Source organism: Macaca fascicularis, chromosome 17, assembly GCF_037993035.2.
Source record: "Macaca fascicularis isolate 582-1 chromosome 17, T2T-MFA8v1.1".
Classification (NCBI taxonomy): Eukaryota; Metazoa; Chordata; class Mammalia; order Primates; family Cercopithecidae; genus Macaca; species Macaca fascicularis.
Genome location: NC_088391.1, coordinates 65,824,747 through 65,846,494, shown reverse-complemented (window position 1 = coordinate 65,846,494; position 21,748 = coordinate 65,824,747). Strand labels below are relative to the sequence as shown.

The following is a 21,748-nucleotide window of genomic DNA, read 5'->3' as shown; positions in this document are numbered from 1 at the left end:
GTAGTGGCCTTATCACATGCAGTACACAGTTTTATGCTGTGGTTTTACACTGTTTATATGAGTGTGTTGCTTCATTGATTTATAAGACTGTGCTAAGATTATGATGACACTGGGGGAATATCATACGTGCCACTCACTTTGATTTAGACCTGTGTTAATGGCCTTTTCAAGAAAATATACTGAATGTTATGGGACTTGGGGGAGTCTTTGTCTTGTCCTTTTTTGGGGGGTGTTCCTATTGGCTCACCTAATTGTCATTCAAGAATGAATTTTCTACTCCTAGTTTTACCCTTTTTGCCAAAAACATTATTCTTTATATCTTTAAAGTGTTATTCAATTGTAAAGGCTTAAAATGATAGGTGTAAGCACCACCTTGGAGCAACATAGAGCTGTTTCTATCTACCTGCAACTGAGCTCCAGTATTTTTGAAATATAAATAAAAATATTTTAGATCAAACACAGAGCAGCATCCAAATTCCTGCACATTTCATACTTGTATCTAATCATCTGCTGGTGCACAGTTATACTTCCATGGAGTTTCAGGACTTTCCCAGATCCGACCTTGTCTGGTCCCTTTGTATTCCTTTAAGAATTCCCTTTCTCCTCTATGGGATTGATAAGCGTTATCTGTAAAAAGGATGCTGTAGTGTATAAGTGGTATTGAGACCTTCAGAGATTTCCTCTTTAATGCTATACCTTGTTCCATCTTGGCTTTTCTATTGGTCAACCACTCTATATCTGTGTGGCATACCTTTCTCTTGCTTGAAAGACTGATGCCTTACTCTGGAACTAAGGACTCTCTTCTCTGAAGCCTAATCTTGCCCTTTTCTCTCAAACAGAATCTTTTTGAATCATAGAACAAGAAAGAAGCTTGTTTGGTTCAGCCCTAGAGCCTATGACATTCGTGTGCCCCTTGTGATCCAAGTTTCTGTCAGGCGTTGCCTGGCACTAAGTTTGGGCAGTCCTGGCCAAACACAGTAAATTACTTTTCCGTTTCTCCACAGGAAGCAAAATGGCTCATAAAAACAGACATCATCATCATCATCATATACATTAATGTGAAATGGTAAATTCATTATTGCTACAAAGATATAGATATAGCACATCAAGAGCTGATCAGTAATTTTGATTGGGGCATCCTTGAAGGTTGCATTTGTAGCCTCCATGAGCTGACCATACCATTGTACTCAATGAGTGACATTTGATTGATTGCCTACCCAGCATTATCTACCTTGGCTCCTCTAGGATCCTTTCAAATGTGAGGGATAAGGTGACTTCCTGGGAGCCTAGTCCAATCTTATTTCTTTTGGCTGGCAAATTTTTGGGGGAATAAAAAAGAATTTTCAGTGTTTAAAAAACAAATGAGCTTATAAAAATCTAAATTTTATACTTCTCTTCAGAAATTAATAGCAATAGCAACACTGCGCTGCTATCCTATTATGCTTAATTGGCTGGAGCTGAGCAGAGACTGAGGTCTTTAAGGACTTGCTGTCCATGGCTTGTCATGGGTCCACTTACTCATTTTTGTTTACTTCTTGACTGCTGTCAATGTAGCATATTCCCCAACAGAGGGAATATCTAGCCACTTTTGGTGAAATATGCCCCCTATCACTAGTTATGATTGTACTTTTTCATGTCCAAAGACATTAATTGAGCATACACACACACACACACACACACACACACATATATATATACATATATATATATAGTTCCCTTTAGTTAAATCATCTAAATATCAAATTGATTTTGTCTTTCTCTGATCTCCTATCATTAGACCATTTAATATGCTTTCCTCCTTGTACAATTTCCAGTGTAATATTATTGACAATGTCTTAAACTTTGAAAAAAGCTCTCTATCTTTTAGTGAAATATAAATATTAAATTTCTTCTACCTTTTCTTATGCAAGTCTAAAAATGTAGAGTCTGTTTCCACATAATTCTTCTAATACCTTCGAAATTTCAGATTCTGAACTATAGGGCACTGTGTATTTCAAGGTTAATAATAAGTTTAACCCATATTATGTGCCTTTATGCCAAAGAAAAATTGATTTCCATTTAAATAAAACCTCAAATATTGCAAGAGAAAGTGTTTACCTATTATAAATGTGTAGTAGTAACAGCAGTGGAATACCAGGGTAGAGAAAAGATTGGTCATTGCTAGGTAGTAATTGGAAATATGAAAAGGAGTATAGCATCTGAACTTGCAATGGCTCCTGTTCAATTTAAGAACTGGATAAATATGCACAAAACACATCCTAACCAGCTTTGTCTTTCTCAATTAACCTTTGTTAATTGATCATGAAATAACTCTGACCTAAGTCAATTTTGATCAAGTCATTTTCAGAGGAAGATGTGCCACATCCGTATTTGTAAACAATGATAATCAGATTTTCTCTTTACATTTCTAAAGAACCCTTTTAAATATAGGGCTTCAGAAGTAATGGAAATGGGACAGAGAAGCGTGGTCTCAAAAGAGATGGCACCCTCCTGGATCACTGTTACAAGAGTGCAGGGGAGGTGGGTAATTGGCAAGGAGCCAGGCACTCCTGATCTCTGACTTTGCTGCCCCTACTCTGCTTTCCTAACCAAATAATTTTATTTCTACTGCTCACTGGAATGAAGTAGAATTTCAAACAGCAGCATACAGGACCTCTTTCATCCCAGAGGCTTTCTGAGGCAAAGAGTGAGTGCTTCCTGCCAAGACAGGTTTCTCCTCTGATGTTACTCAGTTGCTGAATGAAACTGTTTTGAAATTACTGCAAACAGAGGAGCAAGAAGTGTGAGTGCTAGAAATGTAAGAAGTTGGAGTATTTTTTTCCCTGCTCCATGTAGAATACCTGCACACTTGCAAATGAGAGAAAAATAGTGGTTCGTTCTCTCTCTCTCTTTCTCTGTCTCTCGTGTGGGGTGTGTGGGGCGTGTGGGGCGTGTGTGTATGTGCAGTTTTGCTTTCCAATACTCATACTTGTCTGATGCTGCTTCAAATGTTTCCCTGCCTGGGAATATTATGGGATGGATGACAGTGAAACAAAAAAGCAAGGGCTTTCATTCGATGTACATCATTGTGTTAATTGGGAGTCAGGTGGTGTGTTTCCTGAAGTAAGCAAAGAGAAAATAGTATTTATGGAAGCTGTCAATATACAACATGTACACTTCAGCTTTGGCCCTGTGCGAAAAATAGTAGAGATCCTATTTCAAGAAATATTAGAAAATTAAACCCTTCTTTGACTAGTAGCTTGTCAAATCTGATGACTCCACATATGAAATAAAAAGAAAAGCAGACTTTCTTTACTGATGAGCTCCCCACCCACCTACCACCACCACATTCTTCCAACTCTGTTGCCCACCTAGTTTAAGGTTCTGGAATTGTCCCTCTTATAGTTATTTTCTGATTCTAATCATAATATGATGGTTACCTCTACAACCTTAGCTTTTGTTTTCTTAATTGGAATAAATAGCAATCAAGCCTGTTAAAATTTGTCTTAATAAATACCTTTAATTCGACATTATTTCTGTATGGAGCTGGCCCAGTACTTACATAGATAGCTCAAATGTCCAAGAGCTAAGGATGAATGTTCTGGTCTCAGTAATTATTATATACACTGTCTGAATTTGTTATGTAATTACTTGATATTCTGCTTCATTTTGACTGCTAAGACTTGGCCTTTGAGCACTTGGCATTTTGCTCACATAAAGGAATCTACAAACGCATCCCTTGGCTAATAAATGTAATAGTACATGATGGGGTGAATTCCAATTAGACAATCTCACATCTTTAGTACACTAGGGTCAAGAATTTCAGGTAGCAGAATAGTGTGTTTTATTATTAGTATATGCAGCTTTGAAATTGATTATTGCAATAATAACTTAAAAAATTAGGATAAGTAAAATTTGCAGTATTTCCTTTTTATGTTGAGCAAATGTTAGTTTTTAAAATTTTAAGATAGTATACAAATTAATCTTTAGGGTTTTGATTTTGTAAAATATGTGGCTTTTTGTAAATAAGCAGTGTTTTGGGAAAGGCCAGAGGGTCACAGATGTGATATTGAAGAATGAGAAAAGTTGATATAAACAACTCTTTACCTCTGAGAATTGTCTTAAGACTATCTTTTTCCTTAAGTGTGCTCATATTCCCCTCCATTTCTCAAACATTTTTTTTTCTTTTGCCTTGAGACCTGGAAAACTGGAACAGGAAATTACCTGGCTGAAATGGTTTTTATATAGATTAACCTGTGGTAGAAAGACACGTCTGTTTATATATGATCTCTCTACTTATCTACCAACAGGTATTTAACAAACATCTGTTACATTCAATGATCTTTGCTGGCTGCTGTGGAGGAAAACAAAGGAATTCTACACAGCATGTGCCTAGATTCAGGAGTCTACAATTTGATAGAGGGAGGGCAGAAACTTTCTTAGGGTAGAGGTTACAGGAATGTTAACTTTGGCCAGGCATAATGACGCACGCCTGTAATGTCAGGATTTTAGGAGGCCAAGGCAGACAGAGGGCTTGAGCCCAGGAATTCAAGACGACTCTGGGCAATGTGACAAAACCCCATCTCTACAAAAAAATACAAAAAAAAAAAAAATTAGCCTAGGGTGATGGCATGTGCCTTTGGTCTCCGATACTCCAGAGGCTAAAGTGGAGGGATCACCTGAGCCTGGGATGTAGAGGCTGCTGTGAGCCATGATCGTGCTACTGCGCTCTAGCCTGAACAACAGAGTGAGACTCTGTTTAGAAAACAAAACAAAAAAGAATGTTAACTTTGAGCAACAAAACAACAGAATTTGATTATAAAGGACGAGACCATAGTTATATAAATAAATGATTGAATAAATAACTCAATGGGAGGAAAGAAAAAAGTCTCCTATATAGAAAAATTTCTGTCTCTCTCTCTCTCCTCTCTCTCTCTATATATATATACACACACATACACACACACATATATATACATACATATATATATATATATATATATGTTCCATTTCCAGGAGGTAGATCTTAATTTCTCTCCCTTTGAGTATAGGCTGAACTTAGTGATTGGATTCCAAAGAACAGAGGACAGAACTGATAAAATATAAATCTCATAATGAAGACTCCTGGAAGACACCGCCTTAACCAAGTGACCAAAGTTTCTATTACTAGTGATAAGTCACGTTGCTATCGTGTGGCCCCTGGTATCTATCTTATCATGAGAGAACGCCTTACCTCTGGGTAAAAGGTATGAAAATTATTCTTTCTATAATTCTACTGTAATTGGGAGAAAACACCAGAGAAACACAAATTGAAGAATATTCTACAAAATACCTGGACAATACTCTTTTTGTAAGAAAAAAAATTTCTATTTTAACTCTTTGCCTATTACACTTCTACTGGTCAATACTCTTTAAGCCTCAAGATCATAAAAATCAATGATCTGTATGGAATGGAGAAACTGTTAAAGACTACAGGGAACTAAAGAGACATGACAACTAATTGCAACTTGGTAACCTGAATTGGATCTTAGAACAGAGAAAAGATTAATGGAAAAACTACTGAAATTGGAATCTAGTCTGTAGTCTAATTAATGGTACTATACTAGTGTTAAGTTTTTAGTTGTGACAAACATACCCCTAATTAACATTGTGAGGGAGTGGGAGAAAGTATATACGTACTTTCTGAGCTATCTTTGCAACTTTCTCCAGAATAAGAAAACATTTGTTTAATGAACGTTATTGTTCAACTGTGTGTTACTAAGAGCTACTAATATATATTTTTTGAGATGGAGTTTCGCTCCTGGTGCCCAGGCTGGAGTCCAGCGGCTCAATCTCCACTCACTATAACCCCCGCCTTCTGAGTTCAAGCGATTCTCCTGTCTCAGCCTCCTGAGTAGCTGGGATTACAGGTGCATGCCACCATACCTGGATACTTTTCGTATTTTTTTTTAAAATTTTTTTAGTAGAGACAGGGTTTCATCATATTGGTCAGGCTGGTCTCGAACTCCTGACCTCAGGTGATTTGCCTGCCACAGCCTCCCAACATGCTGGGATCATAGGCGTGAGCCACCGTGCCCAGCCAAGAGCTACTAATCTGAAGGGAAAGTAAAGTAAATGAGATGCCTTTTGGGGGAAATGAACAATAGGACAGTCCCCAAAGGATGGGTAGAATTTGAGGCTCAGTCACTGCTTCTTTGAAACCATGAAGTTTTGTCCCAGATATTTTTCTTCTAATCTACTGAATAAGGCAGAATTCTCATAAACACTGGCTCAAGTAATTTTAATACCAAAGCAAAGTAATTTTGAGTTAAGTTTAAGAGTGCTGAGGTTAGCTAACTCCATCCATGACTTCATTTATCCAGAGTCCCCTGACCATTGTCCAAATTGCAGGACACTTCTTCCCTTTCCTGAAGTTCCACCTTCCACTGTTCCTCTGTTCATTTCTTCCACTGTGCTCTCTGCATGAAAATTGTCTGCATTCTTAGCTTGATCTTAGACTGTTCCTTTCACCTTGAGGCTTTTACAGAATAAGGCATCATCCAAAATCAAAACTTATCATTTACCTTTTCCAGTGTGCTCTCTTTATTTCCCACTACTTCAGAAGAAAACCACTCAGACACATATGGATTTTAAACCATTTATTTCATACTTTAAATGGAAAAAGTAATTATCATATAGTATATTGAAACAGAAAACTGTGGGAAAATGATGAAAAGGTAGATACTCTTTCAATTAGTTTAGATTAACCCTAGTACTAACATCTAATAACAACAGTGAAAAAACAAATATAATTTCACTTATGTATAAGATGCAAAGGTGCCAAAAAAGTATGTATAAGATGCAAATGTATGTATAAGATGCAAAGATGCAAAAAAGTATTAGCAAATGTAGGTAGCAGTTTATTGAAAGAACAACATCATAATCATAAATGCAGAAAGATTCCTCCTTTTTAATGACTGCACGTTTTATAGTATCCATGTACCACAATGTATTTAACCCTCTCTCTGTTGGTGACTATTTGGGGATTCTCTTAATTTTGTTGAATATGATAATGTAATATTAAACATTTTCGTACGTATATCCTTAGGAGTTACATCTTATTACGTCCATCTTTAGGAGTTATGTTAGGAAGTGGAATTAGTGGCCACAATGATATCTGAATAACAGTATAATATCTACTTGATAAAAACACTTAGTAATCTAGAAAAGAAAGAAAAATGTCTTAATTTGATAGAATATATTAATGAATAGACAAACATACTTAAAGTTATATAAATTTTGCAAAAAACTTTTAAAAACTAAAAATTATATAAAATATGCAAATAGCACTGTGTGTTGTAAATATTCTATTAATAAAAAAGGTTTAGCAGGCTGGACTGTAGCAATCTGGACTGTATTAAAACATGAGTGTGTAGATGGATAAATGTATAGGCAGATGTATATGCACAATTTAAAAAAACAGTATAATACGCTATTCTACAACTTAAATTTTTATCAATAACATATTAAGCTCCTTCTGTATTGGTACATACAGTTCTTCCTCATTCATTTTTAACACTTGCATACTTCAAAGTGCAAATCCACTGCAAGTTATTTAATTCTCCTTCTACTTGGGATGTTTTGGTTTTCTCCAAATTTTATTTTTATTATAATGTTGCTTTGAACATTTCTGCACGTCTCTCCTAATGTTCATATATTTTCAGGGTGGATATCAAGAGATGGAATTTGTAGCCTAAACAGGATGTGCATATTGAATTTTGGTAGATGCTGTCAAACCCCTTTCATAATGAAAGTGTCCATGTATACTACACTGATAGTTTATAAGAGTACTTGCTGCCTCAAATCATTGTCAGCACTTTTTACTTTATGATAATCTGAAAGACGAAAGTAGCTTCAGGTTGAGAAGCATTTGTGTGTGCTTTTCTGTGAAGGATGAACTCTAGACTAATCCCCATGGTTCCCACCCCTGGTGTTTACTCCTGTGTAATCTTTCCTCACATGTGGGGAGGACCTGTGACTTGCTTGTAGTCAATAAATATTGCAAAGATGAAGTAACACTGAAGATCTGTTTATAGTCCCAAATCAGTTGATTTTGAGTTAATCAAATGGGAAGTCATCCTGGATGGGCCTGACTTAAGAAAAGCCCTTACAAGATGGACTAGGCTTTCCCGCAGGTGTGAGATTCTCCTTTTGGGCTCAGTGAAGTAAGTGGCCATGATGGAGAAGCCCATGAGGAAGGAATTGCAGACAGCCCCCTGTGAACTGCAGACAGCCTCTTAGACTCAAGCTGCATAGACAGCAAAAAGCAGGGACCATCAGTCCCACAACCATAAGGAATATATTTTGCCAACAACCCATATAAGCTTGAAAGTGGGTTCTTCACCAGTCAAGCCTCCAGATGAGAACACGTCTAGCTGATGCTTTGCTTGCAGCTTTGTGAGATGCTGAGCAGAGGCTCCAGCTAAGCTGTGCTGTGCTCTGATGCCTGACCTATAGAAACAGTGACATAATAAAGGTATGATGCTTTAAGTCATTGTTTGTTGTAATTTGTTATGCAACAATAGAAACAAGTAAGTCTTCTATGAATTGTTCATATTCACAGACTATCATTTCTTTGGGGGCTATTTTTTCTTGATGTTTTTAGAACTCTTAATTAGCAGACAAAAAATATCTTTATTTTCTGTCTGTTGTTTTCTCCCAGTTACTATGGGATTTTTAACTTGCTTTACAGTGAAATTCATTATTACATTCTAACATGTGACCCAAGTTTACAGCTTGCTGAAGAACTACTTATTACCTTGAGAGTACAAAAATAAACCTTCATATTTTCTTCTAGTATTTAACCTCCACTTCCCAGGTTCTAGCGATTCTCCCACCTCAGTCTTCCAAGTAGCTGGGATTATAGGCACGCACCACCATGACCAGCTAATTGTTGTATTTTTAGTAGAGATGGGGTTTCACCATATTGTCCAGGCTGGTCTGGAACTTCTGACATCAAGTCATCTACCCACCTCAACCTCCCAAAGTCCTGGGATTACACGTGTGAGCCACCGTGCCTGGCCCAGTTCTTAAATCTGTTTATTTTGTATATGAGATGAGACAGGGATGCAACTTTATTTATCATTCAACATTAGTTTGATAAGAAAGCATATACCACTTTACATTAGTCCAGCAGTCCCTTAAGTAGTTTATAAATATTAGATTGACTATATAACAATCCTTTGAGATGGATTTTACTATCTTCATTTTATAGGTGAGGAAATTGTGGCACAACAATGTTAAAGGACTTTCTCATGGCCACGCATTGGTAAGCAGTGAGCCTAAGGATTTTGACTCCAGAGTCTGTACCCTTAAACTTTATAAAACTTTATTAGAATAGGTTAAAGAAGTTGGGAGGGGGGGAAATGAGGACACAAGGTTTAGGTAAAATTGTCAGAAGTTTTATGAGAATTGGAAGTGGTGAAATTGCAAGGGGAATGAAGGTATATCAAAGGAAGAATATTTGTTTTGTTTTTTTAGAAGGAAAATATTATAATATGTGTGTATGTTAATGGGGATAGGAATATTCCAATCAAGAGGAAAAAACTGATTATGAAAAAGAGAGAATGGAAAATAAAAAGAGTGATATCTTCAAGTGAATGGGCAGGTGGGGAATGTTGGAACCAAGTGCATAAGTGGAGGAGTGGCTTTAATATAAAAGCACAGGCACTTTATCCATGGCACCTGAGAGAGAGTCAGAATGTGGATCAAGATGCAGGTTGGTTTTTAGATTGGCATTGGAAGACTTACAAGTTCTTTCCTGATCGCATCTCTTTTCTCATTATAACGAGAAACAATCCTATCAGCTGAGATTAGCAGAGAGAAAGTGGTCTTGGAGTTTTGTGGAGAGGGTTGATGGTGAGAGATGGTCATTTAGGATAATGTGAAAGTAAACCCACTAGGAAAATGCAGTAGGATTATCAGATAGCACTAGTGTTCACTTGGAGGTAGAGGTCATAACTTTAAAAGGAGACTGTTGACTTTGTTTTGATTCTTTCCTACCCCTTACAGCTATTCAATGGGCCATCATGAAATAGGCAAAACATGGGATTTTCTCCTAGTTTCACAATTTGCCTGGTGGGAAAAATGCAGGGTAAAGGGACTCCTGTGAGTTGAATTGTGTGTCCCAAAATATGTGTTAAAAACCTAAGCCCTGGTATCTGTGAACACGAACATTTGGAAATAGGGTCTTTGCAGATGTAATCAAGTTAAGATAAAGTCATGATGGATTAGGATGGGCACCAATCTGATGACTCATAAGAAGAGGGAACTTTGGACACAGACACACAGGAAGTATGCCATGTGAAGACAGAAGAAGAGATTAGAATGAGGCATCTACAAGAAAAGAAATCAAAAAGATCATCAGCAGCCACTGTAGGGTAGGAAGAGGCAAGAAATGATTTTTCCTCAGAGTGTCCAAAGAGACATTGGTTCTGCCAACACCATGATTTCAGACTTCTGGACTCAGAAAAATTGAGAGAATACATTTCTGTTGTTTGTAAGTCACCCAGTTTGTGATACTTCGTTATAGCAGGCCTAGGAAACTAATACAGGGACAAAGCAACTTGAAGGTTATATTCAAGGAAGTAACTAAAAGTATGAGCCATAACTCTAAGCTTCTAAATAAGAGTCAGTTGTGGTTGGGGAAGGGTAAGAGATAGAGTAAATGTAGTGGGGTGAATGGATTGAAGATCCAGTCATATCAGAGCATTCGTGGAGCTGGAGTGTTAAAGGAGCAGCAGGAAGGATAGGAAGTAATGGAAAGAGAATGGAATAACTGAATTCAGTTATGAAAAGGATCCACTCTTCAGGGCTCTTTTCCTCTCTTCTCCAAGTTCCAGCAGCCTGACTTTCTCAGATGGCATTAGCCAAGCTCACCTGTGACCTCTGGTTTTTAGTTGGCTCAGACAATGGGGACTATTGGCACAGAATTGGAAATGATCACTTATTCCATTCTATTGTGTCCTTCCTTCCACACAGTTTATAAAAGTGATCCAATCTTTCTAACGGAAACAAAAAAAGAAACAGGTTAAAAGGAGCTGAGGAAGCAGAGATGAACTAATTTAAATTTGGGGGACCCTGGTCAAGCAGAGAAGGAGAAAAAAATAAAGCATTATCTAAAACTGCTGAAAGAAGCCTGGGCAACATGGCAAAATCCTTTCTCTACAAAAAATACAAAAATTAGCTGGGGCTGGTGGCAGATGCCTGTAGTCCCAGCTACTCAGGAGGCTGAGGTGGGAGGATACCTGAGTCCAGGGAGGTCAAGGCTGGAGTGAGTTGTGATCATGCTATTGCACTCCAACCTGGGCAACAGAGTGAGACCCTGTCTTAAAAAAAACAATAAAAAATTTTAAAATAGTGTTGAAAGAGGTGTTATATATTTTTTGAAATAAGAAATGATTTTATTCGTTCATTTTCATACTGCTGATAAATATATACCCAAGACTGGGCAATTTACAAAAGAAAGAGGTTTAATGGACTTACAGTTCCACATGGCTGGGGAGATCTCACAATCATGGCAGAAGATAAAAGGCACATCTCACATGGTGGCAGACAAGAGAAGAGACCTCATTCGGAAACTCCCACTTATAAAGCCATCAGATCTCGTGAGATTTATTCACTGTCGTGAGAACAGCATAGGAAAGACTTGCCCCCATGATTCAGTTACTTCCCTCCCAGTCCCTCTCACAACACATGGGAATTCAAGATGAGATTTGGGTGGGGACATGGCCCAACCATATCAGTGACATATACACATGATGCCAAAAGTGCTGAAGAACTCATAATGAATAGCCACAATCCCCTGTACTCTTCATCCCACTGTGGTTAGGATTTAGGCATTTTCCTTCTCCGAAAACTGCTCCGCCCATGTTCACCAAGGACCTTGCATTCCACTGGACATTTTCCTCCATAACATTTGGTTTGTTGGCCACCTTCTTTTTCTTGAAACTTGGGCTAACTTGGATTCCATGCAACATTTTCCCTAGAGCAGCTTATAGGCCTCTGACTTCCCTACTCTCCTGTTGCTTTTCAGGCCCCCTTTGTTCCCTCATGTGATAAATATTGCAGATCTCCAGGCTTTGTCTTCACCCTCTTCGCACTCAGCCTGCTCTTCCTGCGTGGTCTTATCTGCTCCCTTGGCTTTAAGTGGCACCGAGCTGCTAAGGATGTACATACAACTCTAGTGAAAATGCCTCTCCTGAGTTCTAGGATCATCTGTCTCTATCTGTTGACTAGACTCGTGGAAACCCCACAGGAGCATCAAACTCAACAGGTCCAAAAACAAACTCATCAGCCTTATCCTGTTCCCAAATATTTCCTGTCCTCTCTTTCAATTATTGGTGTTAATAAGTTAAAAGTTGTCAATTAAAAACACCACTTTCATCAAATCCCACATCAAAGTGCATCAGCTGGGCACCTCAAGTATCAAAGACATAAAATAATGGCATTTTAAACAAGTTATAATTTATTGTATATTTGAGGTTGTATTTCCACAAGAAAGTGATTTTGTGACTCTAAAGTGTACAGATTATTGTCAATGATTTGACTACTTACATATATCAAATCTATCATTTATATTTAATAAAATTTATGTGAAAATATACTTTATATTTAGTTATTTGAAACAAAACTAAAGATTTTATTCCTTTATCTAGAAAAAGAGGCAATTTTTCAAATACTAAGTATTGGTTTTGATCTGTTTTCTCCATATTATTTATAGATCTGGGCATTTATTGTAAAATACTGGGGGAAAAGAATGCACATATATGGATCAGTGGGAAAATCTGATTAAAACCCTCAGTTTTTAAGGTTTCTGTTTATGTGCATTTATAATGATAGATGGTGCCCTTAATGAAGACTACCTCTATTCTTGATTCATCTTGGGTTTGGGGGTGGTAATGAGGAAAAACATGGAAATATATTCCAATTTACAAAAGTCCATCTTTTCCTTTAAATATGTAAATTATCAATGGAATCCTACATTCTATTTTTTTAAATAAATGGAAAATTGTTCATGATCATTAACATAAAATCTTACATAGTCCTTAGGGCACAGTACAGAAGGCAGTCTTGGAATGCAGGAATTCTAACCTTGGAAGAGACCTGGGAAGTGATATATAGCTTAACAGTCATGAACTTGTGCCACAGGGGCCAAACATGGCTTGTTAATATTGTGTGTGTGGGTGGGGGTAGAGTGCATGCATGCTGAATGCCATCAGCTGGGTGGTTTGTGGAAGTATCTCTCTCCAGTGTGCCATGTGCCGTATCCTCCTATTAGTACATTTCTCATCAGCCTCACCTCACCTGCCTGCCTAGGCCTTTGAAGACATCTGAGTTTGCTACTCCAGCTAGTTCCTCTTACCTTCCAATTAAGCACATCTGGCAGGTGATGCTCCAGTCTCTGCTTGAGCACTCTCAGGCAGGGGGAACAGAGAGCTTATTAAAATTTCAGGCAGCTTTCCTTGTTAGAAAGTTTGCTGAGACTGAGCTGCAACTTGTTTCCCAGTAACTTCCACCTAATAGTTGAGCCACAGGGAACAAACTTGACCCTCTTCCACACAACAAAACTTCAGATAATTGATAGGACCTATTGTCTCCCCATTTCATTCTAGGGCTTTTCTTCTCAAGGTTAAACACCCTCAATTTCTTTAATGTCCCTCATTTGGCATTCAGCATCTTGATAATCCTCCTTCAAACAAATGTAATACTATTTGTCAATGACCCTTATAAAATGTGTTTCTGAGAGGGAACACAGTGATCTACACATGGTCTGCCCAGCCCAGGGTAGAGAGGGGCTATTAACACCCATGTTCTGGACATTACACATCCATTAATGAAATTGAAGGTTGCATTAGCTGGTTTTAAGCAGTTAGTAACAGTGATGAAAATGATGGTTAAACCATGAAATGCAGCTTGACTGAGTTCAAAGAAAGTAATGGAGGTGCATATTAACATTAAAGAAGATTCTCCTCTATTTCAAAGGACACAGGGAATTATATAAGCAAAGGTATATATTTTTAAAAATCTGAGATGAACAAAAGCAATAATGGAAGTATCTGGGTTGAAAATGATTGATCATTCTTTTTTATCTTCTTCCTGTAATGTGGTTATCACATATGTTTTATAATTTTAAAAACTTTAAAATATATTGTCAATCTATGCATATTACCGCTGTATTCCAGTATATATTTTATCTCCCACATTTCTATATACTTGAATTTTACTTACATAAAAATAATGCTCAAATACATATACATATTTACATTACTATGTTTTCTGTTATCCAAAGCCATCTTTTGAAATTTGTCAAGGGAAACAAATATTTTCATCTCACTTTTGTAAATAAAATAATTTCTTATATGAATTTATTGCTTCACTTTCCCCAGTTGCATCTTTTCCACATTTCCACAGTTGGCCTTTATGATCACGGATCAGAGGTAAGGCCCACTTTGATTACGAGGCTATTCAGATAAGACAGAAAATATGCAAATATTTTAGTGTCAATACTTTAGGACCTGGTAGGTGCTTCCAGGGCAACAGCAGAGTTTTCACATTGTCTCCTTAAAGCCCCTTTCCCCTTCTCCTCACTCACCTTCTAAGATGAATGTGCTGTAAAGCTAACAGAGTGTGAGCTACAGAACCCCACTTATATGAACCCTTCTAAGGTTCTGAGAGGCAGATTAACTTTGTATTAATAACTTTTATGTTCTTTTGCTTAAAGAGGGCCTCAAAGTTATATGAACCATGGGTCCCACAATACCTGGATTTACCCTGCCTATCCTCTTTCCAAAATATCTTTTGCACACCTGGCAGCTTTTCATTATCCCTGTATTGGCTTAATTTTGGGTTGTGGGATTCTGCTGTGGTCCTTGATCCTAAGTTCCAACCCAGCATTTAATCCAGCACAGCATTTCCCTGCTTCCTTTCAGTGACTCAGGATGTGTGTGTCCTCTCTTATTTTTTCAAGTCTTCTTGTCCAGGGAGTTGTTGTCCTGGTCATTGCCATCTGAGGCTTGGATGTTTGGGATGAATAATGCCTGCCTGCTAGTCCTCAGTCTAGAATGCTTTCTCACTGTTCTTTAATGCCCAGAAGAGTAGCTTTGCTCATTACCTTTCTAAAGCCCTGTGCCTGACCCTTCTGCTATACTTCAGTATCATGTCATATGGTCTAAGTTGTTTTCTCCAATGAGGTTCGCCCTAGTGGGCATTTGAATAAGGTCTGGCCCATTTTTCCTACTCACCTGGGTCACCATAAAGAGTCTCGAAAGCCTTATACCAAAGAAACGACATATATGTGAGATACATACATTTCTGCATGTTGAGAATGGAGACATAGTTTCAATAGAAAGAGCTCTAGTGCAATAGAAAAAGGAGATATGATGAGATCAAGTGAATGTGAGACCATTGTCAACTTCTGCTCTTTTCTAAGATTTTAGCATTGACTCTATATTCTTTTCATCTAATTTCTAGCAAGATTCCCAGTGACTTCAGTATAATCATGGGTGTCTCTGCCAATACTCTGGCTTGCTTAGTTTATAACATCAACTTCAGTGATATTTACTTTCTGCTTTGCTTTAGAGTCCCATATACAGGTACTATTGTCATCTTGATCCTTGATGGAGGAATAAAAGATGCTGTAGTAATCATATACTTCCAATCATGACTAGCATGGTACTTTAAATACACATTAGGAACACAATAAATGTTTGCTGATAAAATGAATCAATAAATTTTGGAAAGTGTAGCTATAAAATCAAGAATGATGAATGAAGCTGAAGTGAGGTAGTGTCCTGGGAATAATAATGGAAAGTTATGATCAGAAAGACATTTTATCAAATTATCATTCAAGTTCAAATAGTATTCTCCTTTTTGATGTATTCTAAATATGAATAGCATTAATAAAGTTTAAGAATTATAATTTTGCATCTGATTGCAGGGTATATCTATTTGCATTAATATTATTTAATGTATTTTAAAACTATACAATATTGCTTAATGATCCAGCAATACCTCGTACCTCATCCCTCAAAAAGATAAGTTTCACAAAGCAATTCAGATCATATCTAAAATTCTATTTTAATAAATAATTGATTAAGGTAATGGTATTTACATTGTTAGCTGAAATCTTGTTATCCAAAGCTATTTCAATAACATGATATATATGTAATATGATATATATCTAAAAGACACAGGGCTAAAGGGAGTTATCGTAATGGTTTTGCATATTTGAGAATGCAAAATGACTGAGACTGTCCATATTGTTTTTGAAGGATGCTAACAAGCTGGCATTATGTCCTGGTCTTTCCTTTGAGAGTTGTGAGCACACACATTATCAGAGATCTGACTGCAGATTTTGTCCATAAAAATAACTCTGATGTGGCTTGAAGCACAACTTTTATGAGACTCTTTGATTTGTTTCCCAAAGGTCAAGTTCAATCCTGGTGGCTTGCTGTAGGAATGTTTTAATTTTTATTCAGTAATCTCCACTTCCTCTAACTGCCTTGCACATCCCATCACCCAGCAAATAAATATCCAAGCAGTAAAGTTGGTTAGCTAGGCACACTCTGTAAAACATGATGATTTATTCTTTCAGTGACCTTAATGATAGTTTTAGTGTAGTAAATTTTTTATTACAGTAAATTATTTATTGCAGGAGCGGCATGTAAGACAACAAGGAATGCGGAAATAATAGTGGAGAAATTTATGTTGTTTTTCTGAAGAGTCTTGTTTCCACCCATCACCCCTTTTGTACTTCTAATAAAAACCTACCATTATACAAAGTAAATGCTCAAAATAACATGGGATAGTTTTTGGTTGTAAAGAGGGGACACTACACACACTATTTCCAGAGTGGTTTCCCAATAGGGGCTCCTTGCATTCTTCCCACTTGTTCTGGAGTCAATTAACTCACTAGCTGACTGCCAGAGACCCTTTTCAATTGTGACTGTCTAGCAAACATTAGAGTTCTAACATTTTCTAGGCTATTAATATTCTTACAAGAGACATAAAGGCCTTCAATGCTTTATCAAGAACATGTCTAACATAGGGACAGTGGGGCAGACGACCAAAAAGACCAAATATCCCCTCCTTATACTCCTTGTCTTATCATTAGCAGAACAGATTGTGACAAGTGAATTGTCACTTGAAATTAAACATCTATGTAAATTATCCATTATTTAGAATTATAGAAATAGGCATCTTGACATCTATTGTACAATGAAAGCACAAGCTTATAGCAAGACCTCTGAGGCTCTCTAAAATCTTGGTCTGTTATGAATCATAAAATGTAGATGATAGATGACTTTATAATCAAATGATTTTATGTATTTACTTATTTATTTAGTAATTGGTTACTCCCATTTAGTATAAGTGGTAAATTACACAAAGTTTCTATGAATCATAGTTCTGGATTACTCAGGGCTGGCAGTGACCTTGCCAAATAAAAGTTACCATAAAACATATTACCAGTAAGTAAATTCTATCCTTTAAATGAGAAGCATTATTTAATATTTCAAGAATTCATGATTAACGATGCATTTGAAGGGCCAACATTCATTTTTTTTCACTTTATATGAGTTGTTTTGTTATTTTGTGTCAATAAAAGGAAGTGATACCTTTTTCATAGTTTCTCGGGATCTTGAACACATTACCTGATAGATGACAACTAGTCAACAAATATTTGTTAAATAAATAAGCAGACAAAAAGTAAATTTATGTTCAGTTTAGTGAGGTATGTCTGTGTTTTTCAAAGAGAGTATGTGTTTTACCAACTTTCATAGCTCTCACATATCTGTGAATATCTTTTTGTTGCTTTCATGGGTAAAAGTCAATTTGGCTGGCATAAAAATCTGGCATCATGAACATTCCCTTCAAACATTGAAAGATACCTCTTCCCTTGTCATTTTGCACAGTAGCTCTTTAATCTCCATCCAGTGTCTTTTCGTGGTTTTCTGCTCCTGTTCTACCTGATCATTTTATTCTATGTATTATCAAGGATCAAGCAGTTTTCTGAAAACAGTTCTTCTGGTTCTTAAATACAGGCTTATCCTTGATTTATTGTACTTCACTTTCTTATGTTTTTCACAAGTTGAAGTTTTGTGACAACACAGTACTGAGCAAGTCTGATGGCGCCATTTTTTCCAATGGCATGTGCTCACTTTGTGTCTCGTGTCACATTTTGGTAATCCTCACAATATTTCAGGCTTTTTCATTATTATTGTGTCTTTTCTGGTGACCTGTGATCTGTGTTCTTTGTTGCTATTGTAAGTGTTTTGGGGCACCATAAACCACACCCATGTAATGCCAAACTTAATTCATAAATATTGTGTTCTTACTGCTCCATGGATGAGTCATTCCCCTATCTCTCTTCTTCCCCTCCAGCCTTCCTGTTTCCCTGAGACCCAACAATATTGAATTTAGGCCAGTTGATAACCCCACAAGCGTCTCTAAGTTTTCAAGTAAAAGGGACAGTCACAAGTCTCTCACTTTAAATGAAAAGCTAGAAATGATTAAGCTTAGTGAAGAAAGCATATCAAAAGCCAAGACAGGCTGAAAGCTAGGCCTCTTGTATGAAACAGCTATGTGAATATGAAGGAAAAGTTCTTGAAGAAAACTAAAAGTGCTACTGCAGTGAACACACAAGTGATAAGAAAGCAAAACAGCCTTATTGCTGATATGGTGAAAAAGTTTGAGTTGGCTGGGTAGAAAGTCAAACCAGTTATATTTCCTTAAGCCAAAGCCTAATCCAGAGAAAGGCCTCGACTCTCTTCAAATCTATGAAAGTTTAGAGAGGTGAGGAAGCTACAGAAGAAAAGTTGAAAGCTAACAGAGGTTGGTTCATGAGGTTTAAGGAAAGAAACCATCTGCATAACAAAAAAGTGCAAGGTGAAGCAGCAAATGTTAAAGTAGAAGCTGCAGCAAGTTATCCAGAAGATCTAGCTAAAATAATCGATGGAGGTAGCTTCACTAAACAACAGATTTTCATCATAGATGAAATAACTTTATATTGGAAAAAGATGCCATCTAGAACTTTCGTAGCTGGAGAAAAGTCAATGCCTGACTTCAAAATTTCAAAGAATAAGCCAACTCTCTTGTTAGGGGCTAATGCAGCTGGTGACTTTAAATTGAAGCCAAGGCTTATTAACTATTCTGAAAATTCTAGGACCCTTAAGAATTATGCTAAATCTACTCTGCCTGTGCTCTATAAATAATAATAAAAAAAAAAGCCTGGATGACAGCACAATTGTTTGTAGCATGGTTTACTGAATATTTTAAGCCCACAGTTGAGACCTACTGCTTGGAAAAAAAAAAAAAAAAAGATTCTTAGTTACTCAAGATCTCTGATGGAGATCTACGAGGAGGTTAATGTTATTTTCATGCCTGGCAACACAACATGCAGTCTGCAGCCCATGGATCAAGGAGTCGTTTCAACTTTCAAGTCTTATTATTTAGGAAGTACATTGTATAAGGCAATAGCTGTTTTTGATATTGATTTCTCTGATGGATTTGGGAAAAGTAAATTGAAAGCCTTCTGGAAAGGATTCACCATTCTAGCTGTCATTAAGAATGTTCATGATTCATGGGAGAATGTCAACATAATATTAACGAGAGTTTGGAAGAAGTTGATTCCAATTGGTATGAGTGATTCAGGGTTGTAAGACTTCAGTGGAGGAAGTAACTGCACATGTGGTGAAAATAGCAAGAAAATTAGAACCTGAAGTAGAGTCTGAAAGATGTGACTGAATTACTGAAATCTCTTGATAAAACTTAAGGGATAGGAAGTTGCTTCTTATGGATGAGGAAAGAAAGTGGATTCTGGAGATAGAATCTAATCCTCGTGGAGATGCTGTGAATATTATTGAAATGACAGCAACAGATTTAGAATATTACATAAACTTAATTGAACAAACAGTGGCAGGGTTTGAGAGGATTGATTTTAATTTTGAAAGTTTTTCTGTTGGTAAAATACAATCAACCAGCAACACATGCTACAGAGAATTTTGTTGTTGTTGTGCTTCATAGGTTGAGAAATACAGAGAAATTTTTATGAAAGCAGGAGTCAATCGATGTGGTAAATTTCATTGCTGCCTTATTTTAAGAAATTGCCACAGCCACCCCAATCTTCTCCAACTATCACCCCGTTTACTCAGCAACCATCAACATTGAAGCAAGACTCTCCCTTTACAGCAAATAGATTATGAATCACTGAAAGCTCAGATGATCGTTAGCATTTTTTAGCAATGAAGCATTTTTAAATTAAGGTATGTACCTTGTTTTTATAGACATAATGCATTTGCACACTTAATGGACTACAATATATTATAAATGTAACTTTTTGATATGCACTGGGAAACCAAAAAATTTATATAACTTGTTTTATTGTGATATTTGTTTTATTGTGCTGATCTGGAACCAAACCTGAAATCTCCAAGGTGCACCTGTAATTTCTTAAGAATACTTTCACTTTGGCCTTTAAAGACATAATTTCTTATTTTTTTTTTTTGCATCTATAATATCGTGTTGCTTTCATTTACTTTTATGATTTTGGTTAAAGGGAGACCTGGGCACTTCTGATATTTCCCATTAGATGAGTTCTATGGCTTTTATTTAGTTGAGCCATTTGTGTGTAGAGATCATAGACTTTGAAGCCCCAGGATATCTGCATAGAAATCAAAGCCACTGTTTCCATTATTATCCCAAGAAGAGTAGTGAAAAGTGCTCAATATCATTAGTCATTAGAGAAATGCAACTTAAAACTGTAATGTGATACCTCTATATACCTATAAGAATGACTAAGATAAAAACTAAAACCAAAACAGTTCCTGCCAGTTGTTGCTGGGGATGTAGATGAAGTAGAACTCTCATACACTGCTGGTGGGAATGTGGAATATTGTAATCACTTGGTAAAACAGTTTAGAGGTTTCTTTAAAAGCTCCACCTGTGTTTACCATATGATCCAGTCGTTTTATTCTTACTTACCCATGAAAAATAGGATATATCCACCCAAAGATTTGTGTATGAATGCTCATATTAGCTTTGTTTGTTAGTAGTGAAAAACTGGAAACCACCCAAATGTCCACCAACAAGAATGGATAAACAAAGTCTGGAATATACATTCAATTGAATACTACTCATCAATACAGCCAATGAACTACTGAAGCATGCTACATTGTGGATGAATCTCAGAGTAATTATGTTGTGTGAAAGAAACTAGACAAAATAGGGTAAATACTATATAATTTATTTAAAATTTTAGAAAATGCAAACTAATCTTTCATGACAGAAAGCAGACCATTGGCTGTCTACAGGTGATCAAGGCATATAGAGACAGGAGGGAGAGAAGGATTACAAATATCCATGAGTTGGGGAGTCAACAATATGTTCATTGCTTTGATTGTGGTGGTGGTGGTTTTTATGGGTATACCAGTATATCCAAGTTTATCAAATTGTATACTTTAAACACCATTCATTTCATGTCAATTATATCTCAAAAAACTATTAAAATATAGACAGAGAGTTAATCCTTACAAAAAGTTTTGAAATATGTTACTTTCATATAGCTTTTATTCATGAAGCTTTATGGTTGCCCACAACATGGGATATAAAAGGTTTTTTCCTTTTAAAAATATCACTGTGATTTTAGCCAGCACATCCAATAGTGTGTGAGAGAAAAAGAAAGAGAGAGAATTTACTGAAGAAAAAAAGAAAAGAAACCAGAAAAAAAAAATAT

General features: G+C 36.6%; 1 protein-coding gene across 7 annotated transcripts in view; it reads left to right on the top strand.

Moving 5' to 3' along the window:
• The window catches only part of LOC102145599 (uncharacterized), a 682,844-nt gene that overhangs the window by 355,486 nt on the left and 305,610 nt on the right, over positions 1–21,748 (top strand). The window lies entirely within an intron of this gene.